Source organism: Drosophila novamexicana, unplaced genomic scaffold, assembly GCF_003285875.2.
Source record: "Drosophila novamexicana strain 15010-1031.04,08,12 unplaced genomic scaffold, DnovRS2.1 tig00002190-arrow-arrow-pilon, whole genome shotgun sequence".
Lineage (NCBI taxonomy): Eukaryota > Metazoa > Arthropoda > Insecta > Diptera > Drosophilidae > Drosophila > Drosophila novamexicana.
The window spans coordinates 12,501-30,000 of NW_020824955.1; the positions used below are offsets into that span (position 1 = coordinate 12,501).

The 17,500-nt window shown below is 41.7% G+C and overlaps 1 non-coding gene and 1 pseudogene across 1 annotated transcript in view; both read left to right on the top strand.

The window, feature by feature from the left end:
- The window catches only part of LOC115769029, a 179-nt gene extending 112 nt beyond the window's left edge, over positions 1–67 (top strand). The window contains exon 1 of the ribosomal RNA XR_004018687.1: positions 1–67. This exon is cut by the window's left edge and continues 112 nt beyond it. This is a non-coding gene — a ribosomal RNA (5.8S ribosomal RNA).
- Positions 68–429: 362 nt separating this feature from the next.
- Positions 430–9,661, top strand: LOC115769033 (annotated as a pseudogene).
- Positions 9,662–17,500: the final 7,839 nt, after the last annotated feature.

A 17,500-nucleotide genomic window follows, 5' to 3' on the forward strand; every position in this document is an offset into this window, starting at 1 on the left:
AGTCCATGCTGTTATGTACTTTAATTAATTTTATAGTGCTGCTTGGACTACATATGGTTGAGGGTTGTAAGACTTTGCTAATTAAGTTGTTTAAAATTTTTCGAAGTTTTAAGCATATGGTATATTATTGGATAGATTATGTGTGTCCCTGATATGCATAATATATTCATAATATTAATATATATATGGATGTACTACTCATTGTATATTTTGTATGAGAAAACTGAAGAATTATATTTTCTTTTTTCAAATCAAATAATACTGAGGAATGTCTAGCATAAAAGAAAAATACATTTTTCCTTCATCTAGAATTGTCTCTTATTAATGATGTGTGATAAAAGAATTCTTGTAAAATTTATGGAACTTCAGAACAAAAGTATTACCCATTATATTGAACAATAAATAATGTTCAATTAACATTGTTTTATACAACCTCAACTCATATGGGACTACCCCCTGAATTTAAGCATATTAATTAGGGGAGGAAAAGAAACTAACAAGGATTTTCTTAGTAGCGGCGAGCGAAAAGAAATCAGTTCAGCACTAAGTCACTTTGTCTATATGGCAAATGTGAGATGCAGTGTACGGAACATCAATATTCTAGTATGAGAAGTTAACGATTTAAGTCCTTCTTAAATGAGGCCATTTACCCATAGAGGGTGCCAGGCCCGTATAACGTTAATGATTACTAGATGGTGTTTCCAAAGAGTCGTGTTGCTTGATAGTGCAGCACTAAGTGGGTGGTAAACTCCATCTAAAACTAAATATAACCATGAGACCGATAGTAAACAAGTACCGTGAGGGAAAGTTGAAAAGAACTCTGAATAGAGAGTTAAATAGTACGTGAAACTGCTTAGAGGTTAAGCCCGATGAACCTGAATATCCGTTATGGAAAATTCATCATTAGAATTGTAATATTTTAAACAATATTATAATAATAGTGTGCATTTTTTCCATATAAGGACATTGTAATCTATTAGCATAAATATTTATCATAAAATTATGTCTGATTGCTTATTTGAATTATATGCTTGCATTTTAACATAAAATAAAAGATATAAATTTGATAAAGTGCTGATAGATTTATATGATTACAGTGCGTTAATTTTTCGGAATTATATAATGGCATAATTATCATTGATATTTGTGTTTATTATATGCATTTGTATGATTAACAATGCGAAAGATTCAGGATACCTTCGGGACCCGTCTTGAAACACGGACCAAGGAGTCTAACATATGTGCAAGTTATTGGGATATAAACCTAATAGCGTAATTAACTTGACTATTAATGGGATTAGTTTTTTAACTATTTATAGTTAATTAACGCAATCCCGGGGCGCTCTATATAGTTATGTATAATAATATTTATATTATTTATGCCTCTAACTGGAACGTACCTTGAGCATATATGCTGTGACCCGAAAGATGGTGAACTATACTTGATCAGGTTGAAGTCAGGGGAAACCCTGATGGAAGACCGAAACAGTTCTGACGTGCAAATCGATTGTCAGAATTGAGTATAGGGGCGAAAGACCAATCGAACCATCTAGTAGCTGGTTCCTTCCGAAGTTTCCCTCAGGATAGCTGGTGCATTTAACTGTTGTATAAAATAATCTTATCTGGTAAAGCGAATGATTAGAGGCCTTAGGGTCGAAACGATCTTAACCTATTCTCAAACTTTAAATGGGTAAGAACCTTAACTTTCTTGATATGAAGTTTAAGGTTATGATATAATGTGCCCAGTGGGCCACTTTTGGTAAGCAGAACTGGCGCTGTGGGATGAACCAAACGTAATGTTACGGTGCCCAAATTAACAACTCATACAGAAACCATGAAAGGCGTTGGTTGCTTAAAACAGCAGGACGGTGATCATGGAAGTCGAAATCCGCTAAGGAGTGTGTAACAACTCACCTGCCGAAGCAACTAGCCCTTAAAATGGATGGCGCTTAAGTTGTATACCTATACATTACCGCTAAAGTAGATGGTTTATATTACTTGTAATATAAATTTTGAAACTTTAGTGAGTAGGAAGGTACAATGGTGTGCATAGAAGTGTTTGGCGTAAGCCTGCATGGAGCCGCTATTGGTACAGATCTTGGTGGTAGTAGCAAATAATCGAATGAGACCTTGGAGGACTGAAGTGGAGAAGGGTTTCGTGTGAACAGTGGTTGATCACGAGTTAGTCGGTCCTAAGTTCAAGGCGAAAGCCGAAAATTTTCAAGTAAAGAAAAATCTAAATATATTTGTCATCTAACCGATTTTTATACACTTGAATAATTTTGAACGAAAGGGAATACGGTTCCAATTCCGTAACCTGTTGAGTATCCGTTTGTTATTAAATATGGGCCTCGTGCTCATCCTGGCAACAGGAACGACCATAAAGAAGCCGTCGAGAGGTATCGGAAGAGTTTTCTTTTCTGTTTTATAGCCGTACTACCATGGAAGTCTTTCGCAGAGAGATATGGTAGATGGGCTAGAAGAGCATGACATATACTGTTGTGTCGATATTTTCTCCTCGGACCTTGAAAATTTATGGTGGGGACACGCAAACTTCTCAACAGGCCGTACCAATATCCGCAGCTGGTCTCCAAGGTGAAGAGTCTCTAGTCGATAGAATAATGTAGGTAAGGGAAGTCGGCAAATTAGATCCGTAACTTCGGGATAAGGATTGGCTCTGAAGATTGAGATAGTCGGGCTTGATTGGGAAACAATAACATGGTTTATGTGCTCGTTCTGGGTAAATAAAGTTTCTATCATTTATGGTAGTTTCTTGTTCCCCGGATAGTTTAGTTACGTAGCCAATTGTGGAACTTTCTTGCTAAAATTTTTAAGAATACTAGTTGGGCAACCAATTAGTTCTTTTAAATTATAACGATTATCAATTAACAATCAATTCAGAACTGGCACGGACTTGGGGAATCCGACTGTCTAATTAAAACAAAGCATTGTGATGGCCCTAGCGGGTGTTGACACAATGTGATTTCTGCCCAGTGCTCTGAATGTCAAAGTGAAGAAATTCAAGTAAGCGCGGGTCAACGGCGGGAGTAACTATGACTCTCTTAAGGTAGCCAAATGCCTCGTCATCTAATTAGTGACGCGCATGAATGGATTAACGAGATTCCTACTGTCCCTATCTACTCAGTTCGTTTCAGACGGTCGTTGGGAACAGACGTGCTTATTTCATCGCTCGCTTCGCGAACAATCTAAAGATAACGGTGCTTTCAAGCAACGGTATCTTGTTTACATTTTGTGCGCTTATCGGCAATAAAGTTTTATTGCTTTGTTTACGTCGTTGCTGCGTGAGCAACAGGCGTTCGTGTGTGTGTGTGAAACCGCCAGCTTCTACGTGTGTGTGTGTGTGTGTGCGTTCTATTTATATATTAAATAGATAAGCGCACACCTGCGGGCGATGCCGCCACGCAAAAAGAAGCCCGCTGAGAAGGGGACTTTTGAAAATTGTAGGATGACGTCGGATGATGAGGTGGCCTTGTCGGAGTCGTCATCGAACAGCGAGGTAAGGCGGAGGAGCAAGCAGCGCCTGAGGAAGGCAACTTCCGAAAGCGCTGTCAGCTCAGTTGGTGCGCGAGAGGGGAGCGCTGTTCCCGCGGGAGCCGCAGATGGCTCGCCTGGAGCAGCGGGTGCAAGTGTGGAGGAGCGGGTTTTTGCCGTTCCTCATGCCGCGAGCGCTGTGAATGTGTCTGAACCTGCCGTGGAGGGGCCGTCGACAAGTGCGGCGGCTTTGAGGAAGCGGAAAGGAACAGCTGTCGAGCAGATGAAGGGGATAACGGGAGCTTTATTGCAGCTTGCACTCAAGGAGAGAGCCACGGGGTCGCTCATTTGCAAGTTAGTTGATTATACTGGGCAGTATGAGCAGCTCTTGTTCGCGCTTGTGGCGCAGAATGAGCGGCTGCAGGGGCGCTTGGAGGCCGTTTGCGGGGATGCAGGCGTTTCGCATGCTTTGCATGTTCCAGCCGGCCAAGCGCGGGCTTCGTCGGTGAACGCCGCCAGAGGGGGTCCCAGGTCGGCAGCGCCGTCTACCCCGGAGATGCCTCGGCCAGTCGAGACCTGGTCCTTGGTTGTGCGCAGCAAGGCTGCTGGCAAAACCGCTAAGGACGTGGTTGAGCAGGTGGTGAAGGAGGTAGGTCCCTCTCTTGGCGTGCGGATTCATGAGGTGAAACCTCTAAGGGATGGAGGTGCGTTAATTCGGACTCCATCGGTCGCCGAGCGTGAGAAAATTGTGGAGAACACAAAGTTCAACGAGGTGGGATTGGAAGTGTGTGTGAATGATAAATTAGGGCCGAAAGTTGTGGTTCAGGGCGTTCACTCGCAAATCACCCCTGACGAGTTCATGGGTGACCTTTACGAGATGAACTTAAAGGACAAAATGTCACTTGAAGCCTTCAAGAAAGGTGTCCGGATGACAAGTAAGCCATGGGCGGTGGGAGGTAATGTTGCAGTTAATATAGTCCTCGAGGGTGCTGTGGTGGCCATGCAGTCCCTTTTAGAAATCGGACGCTGCTACATAAAATGGTTTTCGTTTAGAGTGAGAAGTTTTGACCTGGTACCGGGATGCTACCGCTGCCTTGGCTTCGACCATAAGGTGGCGGAGTGCAGAGCCAAAGAGGACGTTTGCCGTCGCTGCGGCCAGATGGGTCACCGTGTGGCTCAGTGCAGCAATGCACTGAATTGCCGCAATTGCTCCTTTAAGGGGAAGCCGTCGGGACATCTGATGATGTCTCTAGCCTGTCCCATATACGGGGCGATTGTTGCGCGGGCGAATGCTAGACATTAAAATGTCTAGCAGATTTCTTCAGCTGAATTGTCAAAGGTCGTATGCAGCTATGTGTGATGTGGGGGCTATGATGTGTGAAAGGGGCAGCGTCGTTGCCCTGCTGCAGGAACCCTACGCGACCGGAGGTTGCGTAAGGGGATTGCCCGCATGTATGCGAGTATTTCCTGACAGCAGGGCCAACTCCGCTGTCATTGTGAATGATGTCAGTATTGAATGCACTTTGGTGAGTTCAACTGACTGGGGGGTGTGTGTGAGCCTTAGCGGCAGTTTTGGCAGGATTTTTGTAGTAAGCATGTATTGTAAGTTCGGGGATCCCCTCGAACCATACATTGCTTACTTGGATGAGGTGCTACTACTGGTTAGTAGCGTACCAGTCATCCTTGGTCTTGATGCGAATGCATCATCTCCCATGTGGTTCAGTAAGGTATCCAGACATTCGTCTGGGTATTCGAACCACACACGGGGTGAGATGCTAGCCGAGTGGGCCGTGTCCCAGGATGTTCGGGTCGTTAACGAACCCAGTGAGTGGTACACGTTTGCGGGTCCGGTGGGTCAGAGTGACATTGATGTTACTCTAGTGAATGCGGTAGCAATGAGTATGTATGCTTTTCATTGGTGTGTACTAGGTGGGCTTGGTGTGAGTGACCACAATCCGATTGAGATTGTTGTCACACACACTATTACAAGGAATGAAAGTGTTGGGGGTAATCGCTGGCGCACTTGTAGTGTGAATTGGTCCCTTCATGGGCTCATTGTGCAGGAGGCGGCAACGCAAGTTCCGCTTAATGCATTTAATGATTTGAATGTGGATGAGCAGGTCGTATGTGTGAATAGGTGGATAACTGATGCGAATGATCGCATGTTTGAGAGGCACCGTAAGGTCAACCTCAAGCATGTGAAGTGGTGGACGAATCAGTTGAGCACCAAGCGGCGGATGGTCCGGTCTCTGCGGAAGCGATTCCAAAGGGCCAGAGCTACCAATGCGGATGGTGCAGCCCAACTCAGGATTGAATATAGTCGGTGTATGAATGAATACAAGCAAATGCTTGTAAAGGTGAAAGAAGATGAGTGGCGCTCTTTCCTGGAGCGCAATAAGGATGACCCCTGGGGTCGTGCTTATAAAATAGTTCGAGGTAGAGGCAGGGAAACGGATGTAAGTAGCCTCCGTGTTGGTAACGTTCAGTTAACGGCATGGAGGGATTGTATGAATGTCTTGTTGAATGAATTCTTCCCCAGAGCGGATCATCAGGACTCACCACCTAGTGTGGTTAGTCCTGTTGATCCGCTTCTGGATAGTGAGTTGGAGGTGGCTTTCTCGAGGTTAAAGTCGAGGAAGTCCCCTGGTATGGATGGATTCACTGGAGAAATGTGTAAAAGTGTCTGGAAGTCAATTCCAGAATATATGAAAGCGATGTATGCGAAGTGTCTGAATGAGGGTTATTTCCCCAGTGAATGGAAGTGTGCGAGAGTGATAGTGCTCCTGAAGTCGCCTGACAGGATCAGGAGCAATCCTAGATCTTTTCGGGGCATCAGTCTTCTTCCGGTTCTTGGAAAAGTTCTGGAAAGGATTATGGTAGAAAGGCTTCAGGAGAGAATGAGTGACCAAATGTCTGACAGGCAATTTGGTTTTAGGCAGGGCAGATGTGTTGAGGATGCGTGGAGGTATGTTAGTGACTCTGTTGAGGCTAGCAGCTCCACGTATGTCTTGGGCATCTTTGTTGATTTTAAAGGTGCTTTCGACTACCTGAGTTGGGCGAGTGTTTTGAGAAGGTTGGATGAATGCGGGTGCCGAGAATTAGCTCTCTGGAAGAGCTATTTCTCTGGCAGACGTGCGTGTGCTGTAGGGCGGAGTGAATGTGTGAGCGTGGATGTGGTTCGTGGCTGTCCGCAGGGATCTATCTGTGGCCCATTCATTTGGAACCTCATGATGGACCCCTTGCTAGTGCAGCTCGAGCAGATGTGTAAGTGTTGTGCGTATGCGGACGATCTGCTCGTCTTGATTGAGGGTCGGTCGCGTCTTGAGATCGAAACGAATGCGGGTATGTGCTTGCGCACTGTGTATGAGTGGGGTGAAAGTGTTGGGGTCAGTCTTGCAATGGACAAGACAGTGTCAATGCTGCTCAAGGGCAGATTGGCAGCTAGTCGGCCACCCATTGTCAGACTGAATGGAGTGAATGTGAGGTATGCGTCTGAGGTGAAATACCTCGGCATAACCTTCGGCGAGAGGATGTGTTTCACTCCTCATATCGCTGGTCTCAAGGCCCGGCTACTTGGTTTGGTGGGGCAAGTGCGTCGTATTTTGAGGACTGATTGGGGCCTAAGCAGACGTGCTGTCCGCACCATCTATGAGGGTCTGTTTGCTGCATGTGCAGCATATGGATCGTCTGTATGGTGCAAGGCGGTCACGACTGTGGTTGGCAGAAAGAAAGTGCTGGCTTGCCAGAGAGTGCTTCTGTTAGGTTGTTTGCCTGTGTGCCGCACTGTCTCTACGGAGGCAATGCAGGTACTGTTAGGAGTAGCCCCTCTTGACTTGGAGATCAGGCGTCGAGCCTTGATATACAGGATCAAGAGGCGGCTGCCATTGCTGCAGAATGATTGGCTAGCAGATAGGGATGTGGAGAGTTTAGGGCTTAGTGAATGCAAGAGATTGGTGGAAGAGTGTGTTCTGTCTGACTGGCAAGTCAGATGGGACACAAGCGTGAATGGGCGTGTCACTCATCGGTTTATACGGGAGGTTACATTTGCCGGCAGCCGACCAGACTTTGGGTTCGGCCTGAGTCTTGGATTCCTGTTGACTGGTCACGGTTCCCTCAATGCATTCTTGCATTCGAGGAGCCTTTATGACAGTCCAGAATGCCGTTGTGGCTCGGCTGCTGAGACATGGGAGCATGTTCTCTGTGAGTGCACAAGGTATGCAGATCTTCGAGATCTGAGGGGGATGGGTATAAGTGAGGTTAGTGGCGGGTTTGACGTAAGTCAATCACTCTCCACTAGTGATAGGGTTAGAAGAATGAGTGAGTTTGCGAGAGCTGCATTTTCCAGGCGACGTTTGCAATTGCAGGAAGGAATTGTATGAATGAAGATGGATGGTAGATGTACGAATGTGGGGGTACGAATGGTGGGGTACGAACGTGGGGGTGTGTCTGAATGGGCATTTTGTTGAACATTGTGTTGTCTGGGGCCACCAACCCTTAACTGTTTTGGAGTTTAAATTGGAAGTGCCCTTCTGGTACGAGGCCTGACCAGAGGTCTTTAATCTGGTACCACGGGTAACCAGGAGCCCACGGAACTTGTTCCGTCCTGGTTAGTTGGTGCGGCCCTTCGGGGAGTATCGTGGTGGTTGTGGTTTAACACCCAAATGCGGGTAGAGCTTGCTCGACGTGGAGTTGCGTTATACAACCGGGTTCCGTAATCCAGATTTCGGAAGAGGCTTAGATAGTCCTCGTGCCAAACCAAGGTAGAAGTCACAACCAAACAGTCGTGTCTTTAATTGGTACCTGCGGAATTGTTCCAAGGGGGCGGTGATTGACGCTTGAATTAATCCTATACTAGGAACCGTGAGATTAAGCCATCGTGGCAGGTGCTCACGTTAAGCCCACTGACTTTCATGTCCCTATCTACTATCTAGCGAAACCACAGCCAAGGGAACGGGCTTGGAATAATTAGCGGGGAAAGAAGACCCTTTTGAGCTTGACTCTAATCTGGCAGTGTAAGGAGACATAAGAGGTGTAGAATAAGTGGGAGATATTAGACTTCGGTTTGGTATCGACAATGAAATACCACTACTCTTATTGTTTCCTTACTTACTTGATTAAATGGAACGTGTATCATTTCCTAGCCATTATACGGATATAATTATTATGTCTTATGGTATTGGGTTTTGATGCAAGCTTCTTGATCAAAGTATCACGAGTTTGTTATATAATCGCAAACAAATTCTTTAATGAGAGAATGCATTTATGTATTATTGATTTAAAAATTTGGTATAACTCCAATTACTCAGGTATGATCCAATTCAAGGACATTGCCAGGTAGGGAGTTTGACTGGGGCGGTACATCTCTCAAATAATAACGGAGGTGTCCCAAGGCCAGCTCAGTGCGGACAGAAACCACACATAGAGCAAAAGGGCAAATGCTGACTTGATCTCGGTGTTCAGTACACACAGGGACAGCAAAAGCTCGGCCTATCGATCCTTTTGGTTTAAAGAGTTTTTAACAAGAGGTGTCAGAAAAGTTACCATAGGGATAACTGGCTTGTGGCGGCCAAGCGTTCATAGCGACGTCGCTTTTTGATCCTTCGATGTCGGCTCTTCCTATCATTGTGAAGCAAAATTCACCAAGCGTTGGATTGTTCACCCATGCAAGGGAACGTGAGCTGGGTTTAGACCGTCGTGAGACAGGTTAGTTTTACCCTACTAATGACAAAACGTTGTTGCGACAGCATTCCTGCGTAGTACGAGAGGAACCGCAGGTACGGACCAATGGCACAATACTTGTTCGAGCGAACAGTGGTATGACGCTACGTCCGTTGGATTATGCCTGAACGCCTCTAAGGTCGTATCCGTGCTGGACTGCAATGATAAATAAGGGGCAATTTGCATTGTATGGCTTCTAAACCATTAAAAGTTTTTAATTTATTTTATTAACGACAATGGATGTGATGCCAATGTTATTTATAACATAGTAAATTGGGAGGATCTTCGATCACCTGATGCCGCGCTAGTTATATTTTAAAACATTATTTAATACAATGACAAAGCCTAGAATCAATTGTAAACGACTTTTGTAACAGGCAAGGTGTTGTAAGTGGTTGAGCAGCTGCCATACTGCGATCCACTGAAGCTTATCCTTTGCTTGATGATTCGATAAAAAGCAACACTAGACGAACATAATTCGTATAAATGGGTTATACATTCGCTTAAAATATATTATCAATTTATAGTTGTTATATATTTTTTTATGTATGTATGCCTACTGTACGAAAGTTCATCTATGTTGCTCTCAAATATTTAATATTTAACATTGAATAATATATATATATATATACAATACTTAAGGCAATATTGATATATATATATATATGAAAATATGGAATTGACGGATGGAATATATGAAACATATATATACACAATACCTAAATATAAAAACTTTAATTATTATTGAGGAAAGCATATAAGATAGAACAATATATATATATACAATACTTAAGGCAATATTGATATATATATGAATATATGGAATTGACGGATGGAATATATGAAAAATATATATACACAACAATACATGAATTAAGACTTCAATTATTATTGAGGAAAGCATATAAGACAGAAAAATATATATATATATATACAATACTTAAGGCAATATTGATATATATATATATATGAAAATATGGAATTGACGGATGGAATATATGAAACATATATATACACAATACCTAAATATAAAAACTTTAATTATTATTGAGGAAAGCATATAAGATAGAACAATATATATATATACAATACTTAAGGCAATATTGATATATATATGAATATATGGAATTGACGGATGGAATATATGAAAAATATATATACACAACAATACATGAATTAAGACTTCAATTATTATTGAGGAAAGCATATAAGACAGAAAAATATATATATATATATACAATTCTTAAGGCAATATTGATATATATATATATGAAAATATGGAATTGACGGATGGAATATATGAAAAATATATATGAACAATACATGAATTAAAAACATCAATTATTATTGAGGAAAGCATATAAGATAAAACAATATATATGTATACAATACTTAAGGCAATATTGATATATATAAAATATATGAAAATATGGAATGGACGGATGGAATATATGAAAAATATATTTACACAACAATACATCAATTAAAACTTCAATTATTATTGAGGAAAGCATATATGATAAAACAATATATATGTATACAATACTTAAGGCAATATTGATATATATATATATATATATATATATATGAAAATATGGAATTGACGGATGGAATATATGAAATATATATATACACAATAACTAAATTTAAGCTTCAATTATAAGGGGGAGTATAGAGATCTATAAAATGTCATTCAGTCATATACAATATTTTTAAATTTTTGGATAAACGAAAATATATAAAATTGGTACCAGTATTAAAACTTCAATTATTTTTGAGGAAAGCATATAACATAGAACAAAATATATATACAATAAATAATGCAATGTTAAAATATATATAATGAAAATATGAAATTGGCGGATGGAAATCAGCCTCTTCTAAAACAAAATTTAATTTTATAAAGGTGATAAAGAAATTGCTGGATGAAGAAATATTTCTAAATATTACTTATACAAAAATTGAAGACTATTCTATATTAACATACATAATTGAATTGTAACTAAAACAACATTAAACTATATATAATAATAATAAAATAACAATGACATTTCTAAACTATATAAAAATACACAAGAGTTAATTGCACATTGGATAATAATTGTGATTATGAAATTTTTATATATTGTAAGCGATTATTAATATTAATCTTTATATATATTATATATAATCTTTATCAACTTATATTATATGAAAATAATATGAATTATTATAAAATAAGTACATGAAAAATATACGGTGAATGGTAGCATTTGGAAAAAATAGCGCCATTAAAGATGACGTGTCAAAAAACCTATATAGGGAGTGGTGTCGAGCAAGGCATGTCATATGAAAAATTTTAAATACGGTAAATTCATATGAATGCGGAGTGTTGCCTTGCCGGCATAAGTCAATTATGTTAAAATAAAAAGAATAATGAAGTTATATAAATGTATTATTAAATTAGTACATGATGACCTTAAGGTGAATGGTAGCATTTGGAAAAAATATCGCCATTAAAGATGACGTGTCAAAAAACCTATATAGGGAGTGGTGTCAAGCAAGGCATGTCATATGAAAAATTTTAAATACGGTAAATTCATATGACTGTGGAGTGTTGCCTTGCCGGCATAAGTCAATTATGTTAAAATAAAAAGAATAATTAAGTTATATAAATGTATTATTAAATTAGTACATGATGACCTTAAGGTGAATGGTAGCATTTGGAAAAAATATCGCCATTATAGATGACGTGTCAAAAAACCTATATAGGGAGTGGTGTCAAGCAAGGCATGTCATATGAAAAATTTTAAATACGGTAAATTCATATGACTGTGGAGTGTTGCCTTGCCGGCATAAGTCAATTATGTTCAAATAAAAAGAATAATGAAGTTATATAAATGTATTATTAAATTAGTACATGATGACCTTAAGGTGAATGGTAGCATTTGGAAAAAATATCGCCATTATAGATGATGTGTCAAAAAACCTATATAGGGAGTGGTGTCGAGCAAGGCATGTCATAAGAAAAATTTTAAATATGGTAAATTCATATGACTGTGGAGTGTTGCCTTGCCGGTATAAGTCAATTATATTAAAATAAAAAGAATAATGAAGTTATATAAATGTATTATTAAATTAGTACATGATGACCTTAAGGTGAATGGTAGCATTTGGAAAAAATATCGCCATTATAGATGACATGTCAAAAAACCTATATAGGGAGTGGTGTCGAGCAAGGCATGTCATATGAAAAATTTTAAATATGGTAAATTCATATGACTGTGGAGTGTTGCCTTGCCGGCATAAGTCAATTATATTAAAATAAAAAGAATAATGAAGTTATATAAATGTATTATTAAATTAGTACATGATGACCTTAAGGTGAATGGTAGCATTTGGAAAAAATATCGCCATTATAGATGACGTGTCAAAAAACCTTTATAGGGAGTGGTGTCGAGCAAGGCATGTCATATGAAAAATTTTAAATATGGTAAATTCATATGACTGTGGAGTGTTGCCTTGCCGGCATAAGTCAATTATATTAAAATAAAAAGAATAATGAAGTTATATAAATGTATTATTAAATTAGTACATGATGACCTTAAGGTGAATGGTAGCATATGGAAAAAATATCGCCATTATAGATGACGTGTCAAAAAACCTATATAGGGAGTGGTGTCGAGCAAGGCATGTCATATGAAAAATTTTAAATATGGTAAATTCATATGACTGTGGAGTGTTGCCTTGCCGGCATAAGTCAATTATATTAAAATAAAAAGAATAATGAAGTTATATAAATGTATTATTAAATTAGTACATGATGACCTTAAGGTGAATGGTAGCATTTGGAAAAAATATCGCCATTATAGATGACGTGTCAAAAAACCTATATAGGGAGTGGTGTCGAGCAAGGCATGTCATATGAAAAATTTTAAATACGGTAAATTCATATGACTGTGGAGTGTTGCCTTGCCGGCATAAGTCAATTATGTTAAAATAAAAAGAATAATGAAGTTATATAAATGTATTATTAAATTAGTACATGATGACCTTAAGGTGAATGGTAGCATTTGGAAAAAATATCGCCATTATAGATGACGTGTCAAAAAACCTATTCATTTTTTTTTTTTTTTTTTTTTTTTTTCCCTTTTTTTTTTTATTGATTTAATACTATCCTTCGTGGACAACCATTAAATTGTATAATTATAAACTTAGCTTATGTGTATTTCATGTATTGAACTTAGTATAGCTGTTGTTCTTAGAGAGAGTTAAATGGCTATGTTATTCCATGACAGAAGGTCAAATGGCTATATTGTCCCATGGGAGATCCAGTGGGTGGGCTCTGCAGAGTCTTCTCCTTTGTTGTCTGTTGTCTAGCAGACAAATGGTTAGTGTGTTTGGATGGTTGTGTAATCGATTGATATATCGTCTGCTGCTTTTGGCAATTTCGTCTTTTACCCAGGGGAACTTGAGAACATCGTGGATAGTGGCGTTATCATGATATATATGTGCGTTTGTAGCGATGCGTAATGATTTGTTTTCGAATGTTTGGATGATCCGGATATTGGACTTGCTGGCTGTACCCCAGAGCTGGATTCCATAGGTCCAGATTGGTCTGATGATCGCCTTGTAGGTCAGAATCTTGGAGGAGGTGGAAAGCCTTGATCTCCTGCCCATAAGCCAGTAGTAGGCTTTTAGTCGCTGCTCACACTGGTTTCGCTTTTTTATTAGGTGTGCTCTCCAGGTGAGTTTCCTGTCTAGCGTTATTCCCAGATATTTAGGATTGGGTTCTTCTGGTATTGTGACTCCGTCTAGTTGAACTGGTGGACAGTTACCCGAGCGGAGTGCAAAGGTTGTCGCAGTTGACTTGTCGCCATTGACTGTAATGTTCCACCGCTTTTGCCAGTCGTTGACGAGGTTCAATTGCATCTGCATCAGTGAGCTAGCTTCGCCAGGTGATTCCGAGATGGTGAGAAATGCCGTGTCGTCGGCGTACGTGGCAACGCGCACGTTTGGGTTCCCAGTGACGGGCAAGTCAGCTGTGTATACGTTATAGAGCAGCGGACCCAGAACACTTCCTTGAGGGACACCAGCATGAATGTGTTTGGTGTTGGACACTGCTTCCCCGCATTTAACTCGGAATGTTCGGTTCTCCAGATATGAAGCAAGAAACAAGAAGTAGGCGTGTGGGAGGTTACCCTTGAGCTTTTGCAGGAGCCCAGGATGCCAAACTCTGTCAAAGGCTTGTTTGACATCGAGGAATACGGCGTAGCAATATTTTTTCTCCTCAAACGCGTCGAGGATAGTTTGAACAACTCTGTGGCATTGTTCCGGGGTTCCGTGACAGCGCCTGAAGCCAAATTGGTGATCCGGGATCAGACCGGCCTCGTCCAATACTGACAAAACTCTACTCAAAAATACTCTTTCTAGTATCTTGGAGAGCGCTGGCAGTAAACTAATCGGGCGATAGGAGGCCAGATTAGCTTCAGGTTTACCAGGCTTAGGTATCATTACTACTTGCGCACTTTTCCATTGCGCTGGGAAGTAGCCGATTTCCATGCATCTGTTATATATTTTGGTGATGAACGAGATGCTTCTTTGCGGTAGTAGCTTTAATGCCATTGCATTGATACCATCATCGCCTGGGGCTTTTTTGTTGTTTAGCGCAGTTATGTATTCCGCTATCTCCTCTTCATGTACCGGTGGAATCGTTTCCGTTCCTTCGGGCGGTACACTTAGCTGGTGTGCAGTTTCGGCTGCTTCGTCTGGCGTGCACCTGCTGAAAGGGGTGAATACAGTTTCTAAGTGTTCGGCAAAAGCATTGGCTCTGTCAGTTTCCGTTCTACACCAACTGCCATCAGTTTTTCTTACTGGGTTGATTCTTTTCTGTGGCTTTTTAATGTGCTTGGTTACTTGCCACAGATTGTGTTGTGAGTCGTTAGGGGCAAGCTGCGTGAGAAAACTATCTAGGGCATCTTTTCTCAGAATCTTGAGTGTCTCTTTCAGTTCCTTGGTGATTCTATTTAGGACTGTCTTGTCCCTTGGGTTCCTGGACAGGAACCAGACCCGCCTCAGACGCCTTTTTTCAGCAAGCAGCTCGGCCACTTGTTGTGACCAGAGGTGAACGTCTCTATTTTCAACTCTGGGCCGGTTTGAGAGTCTTGGCGCCGCATGTGACGCCGCGTTGTGGATATGAGTTGTTAGCTCTGTGACTGCCGCTTCGATGTCCTCCGGGCTATTCAGTGGGGGGCTGGGATTGGTGCAGCTGTCCAGCCAGGTTTGATATTTGCCAATATCAGTGGCTTTATATATAAGCTTCTTGCGGGCAGACTTCCGCATGGCTGCAGCAAATACAGAGATGGCTATGGCGCTGTGATCAGATAGGAGGTCCTCTACTTCTCTGACTTGGATTCTGCCAGTATCCAAATCACGAGTTATCGCGATGTCCAGGACGTCTGGCACCTTATATGGGTCTGTAGGCCAGTATGTAGGTGCGCCTGTACTGTGGCAGTCGAGGCTTCTTAAGCGGGCTTGCCTGAACAGCGCGTAGCCTTTAGGGTTGTTTGTTCTGGAGCCCCACCAGGTGTGCTTTGCGTTGAAGTCTCCGCCTATTAGAAACCTTGTGCCTAGGCTGTCCAGTAGCGTCCCGAATTCTTCGTCCCTAGCATTGTGCTTGGGGGGGCAGTAGGCAGCGGCTATTGTGACGTCTCCCAGCGTGGTACTCACTCTTATTTTTGCGCACTGGATCCACTCCTCCAGAGTAGGGGGCAGGATCTCATAACTTATGTTGCTACGAATTAGAATGGCAGCTCCGCCGCGGGCTCTTCCGTTGGGGTGATTGGCTGAGATCAGGTCGTAGCCTCGCAGGCAGAAGTAAGATCTTTCAGAGAAATGGGTTTCGGATATGAGGAGAATTTCAGTATTTTTGGTCTTGCAGTAAAGCTCAACCTCAGGCCTGTTTTTGCACAGGCCGTTAGCATTCCAGATCGTGATCTCTAAACCTTCTTGCATAATGTGGAGCAAACAGTTTCCAGCATCTGTGTCATTTGACCTAGTATTTTATCCATCATTTTTTCAAACATGACCTCTAGCCTTGTCACTATCGCATTAAGTTGATTGTCCGGCTGTGAATCCGGGCAGGGAGCTTGATTTGCCTCGTAGGTGCTCTTTGCAGCCTTAGCAAAACTAATGTTTGCATTCACTTTGCTGGAGTTTAGGGGCAGTCCATCTCTTGGAGCTGTCTGTCTGTTTGCCGTTAAGAGGCTTTTTGCCTTCTTATAGGCTGGGCATCCTTTATATGAGGCCACATGGGGACCCTGGCAGTGCAGGCAGAAGGCCGGGTCACTGCTTTTCTTTGAGCATTCCGACGTGGAGTGTCCGCCTCCACATTTCACACATCTATGTTCCAGGTGACAGTATCTTTGAGTGTGTCCGTATCCTTGGCAGCGATAGCATTGGGGGACATCGTTAAACTTCAGTGGGGGCTCGACTGTAACCACAGAGCAGCAAAGCCTTTTGATTTTGTATGCCTCTTTGTTATTTTTCGCCGGCTCGAGATTTACGAAGAATATGTTTAGGGGTTTTTTTGTGCTTTTTTGTGTGAGGTTATACAGGTCTCTTACTTCGTGCCCGTAGTTGCTTAAACCTTCCTTGATCTCGTCCAGCTCAGTAGAGTGGTGCAGGCCTTTGACCACTATCCGGTAGGCTCTTTCGTCTCTGGGCTGAAAGGTCTGATACCGTTTGTTATTTTCATTGAGAAATGCCTTAAGTGCAGTGAAGCTAGCTTTATCTTGCGTCATTACTCTAATGTTGTTGTTTTTAGTGGCTTTATATGTAACTTCTACTGCTTTGCCAAGGGCGCCAGTTATGGCATTGGTAAGCGCTTTGATATTGGTCACGTCTGGAATAAAAATCGGTGGTGGCTTGATCGTCTTAGGTTCTTTAGCAAGCTCCTTATTTGGTTGGCCCTTAGCTAGTCCTATGACTTCAGTGGAGTCATCGCTGGCCGAAGATTCTTCGTCGTCTTCATCTGTAGAGAGTGAAGCAAATCTGTTACTTCTTAGATTTTCTCTAGCAGCTTTGCTGGTGCTTGGTCCGTCTGGTAGGTGTACGCGGGAAGGCTGTTTGTGCTGTTTGCGCGCGTGCTTCCTCCTTATTTCTCCAGGTTCGCTAGTGCAGCTCGAATTCTCAGAGTCAGGGTTGCTTGGTCTGGTGTTGGTCTTCTTCCTCTTGGTGCTGCTAGTTTTAATGAGCTGTATAGCACGTGGCTCGGCTTGCCAGTCCATCTTGTCCATCTTGTTGGTGAGGG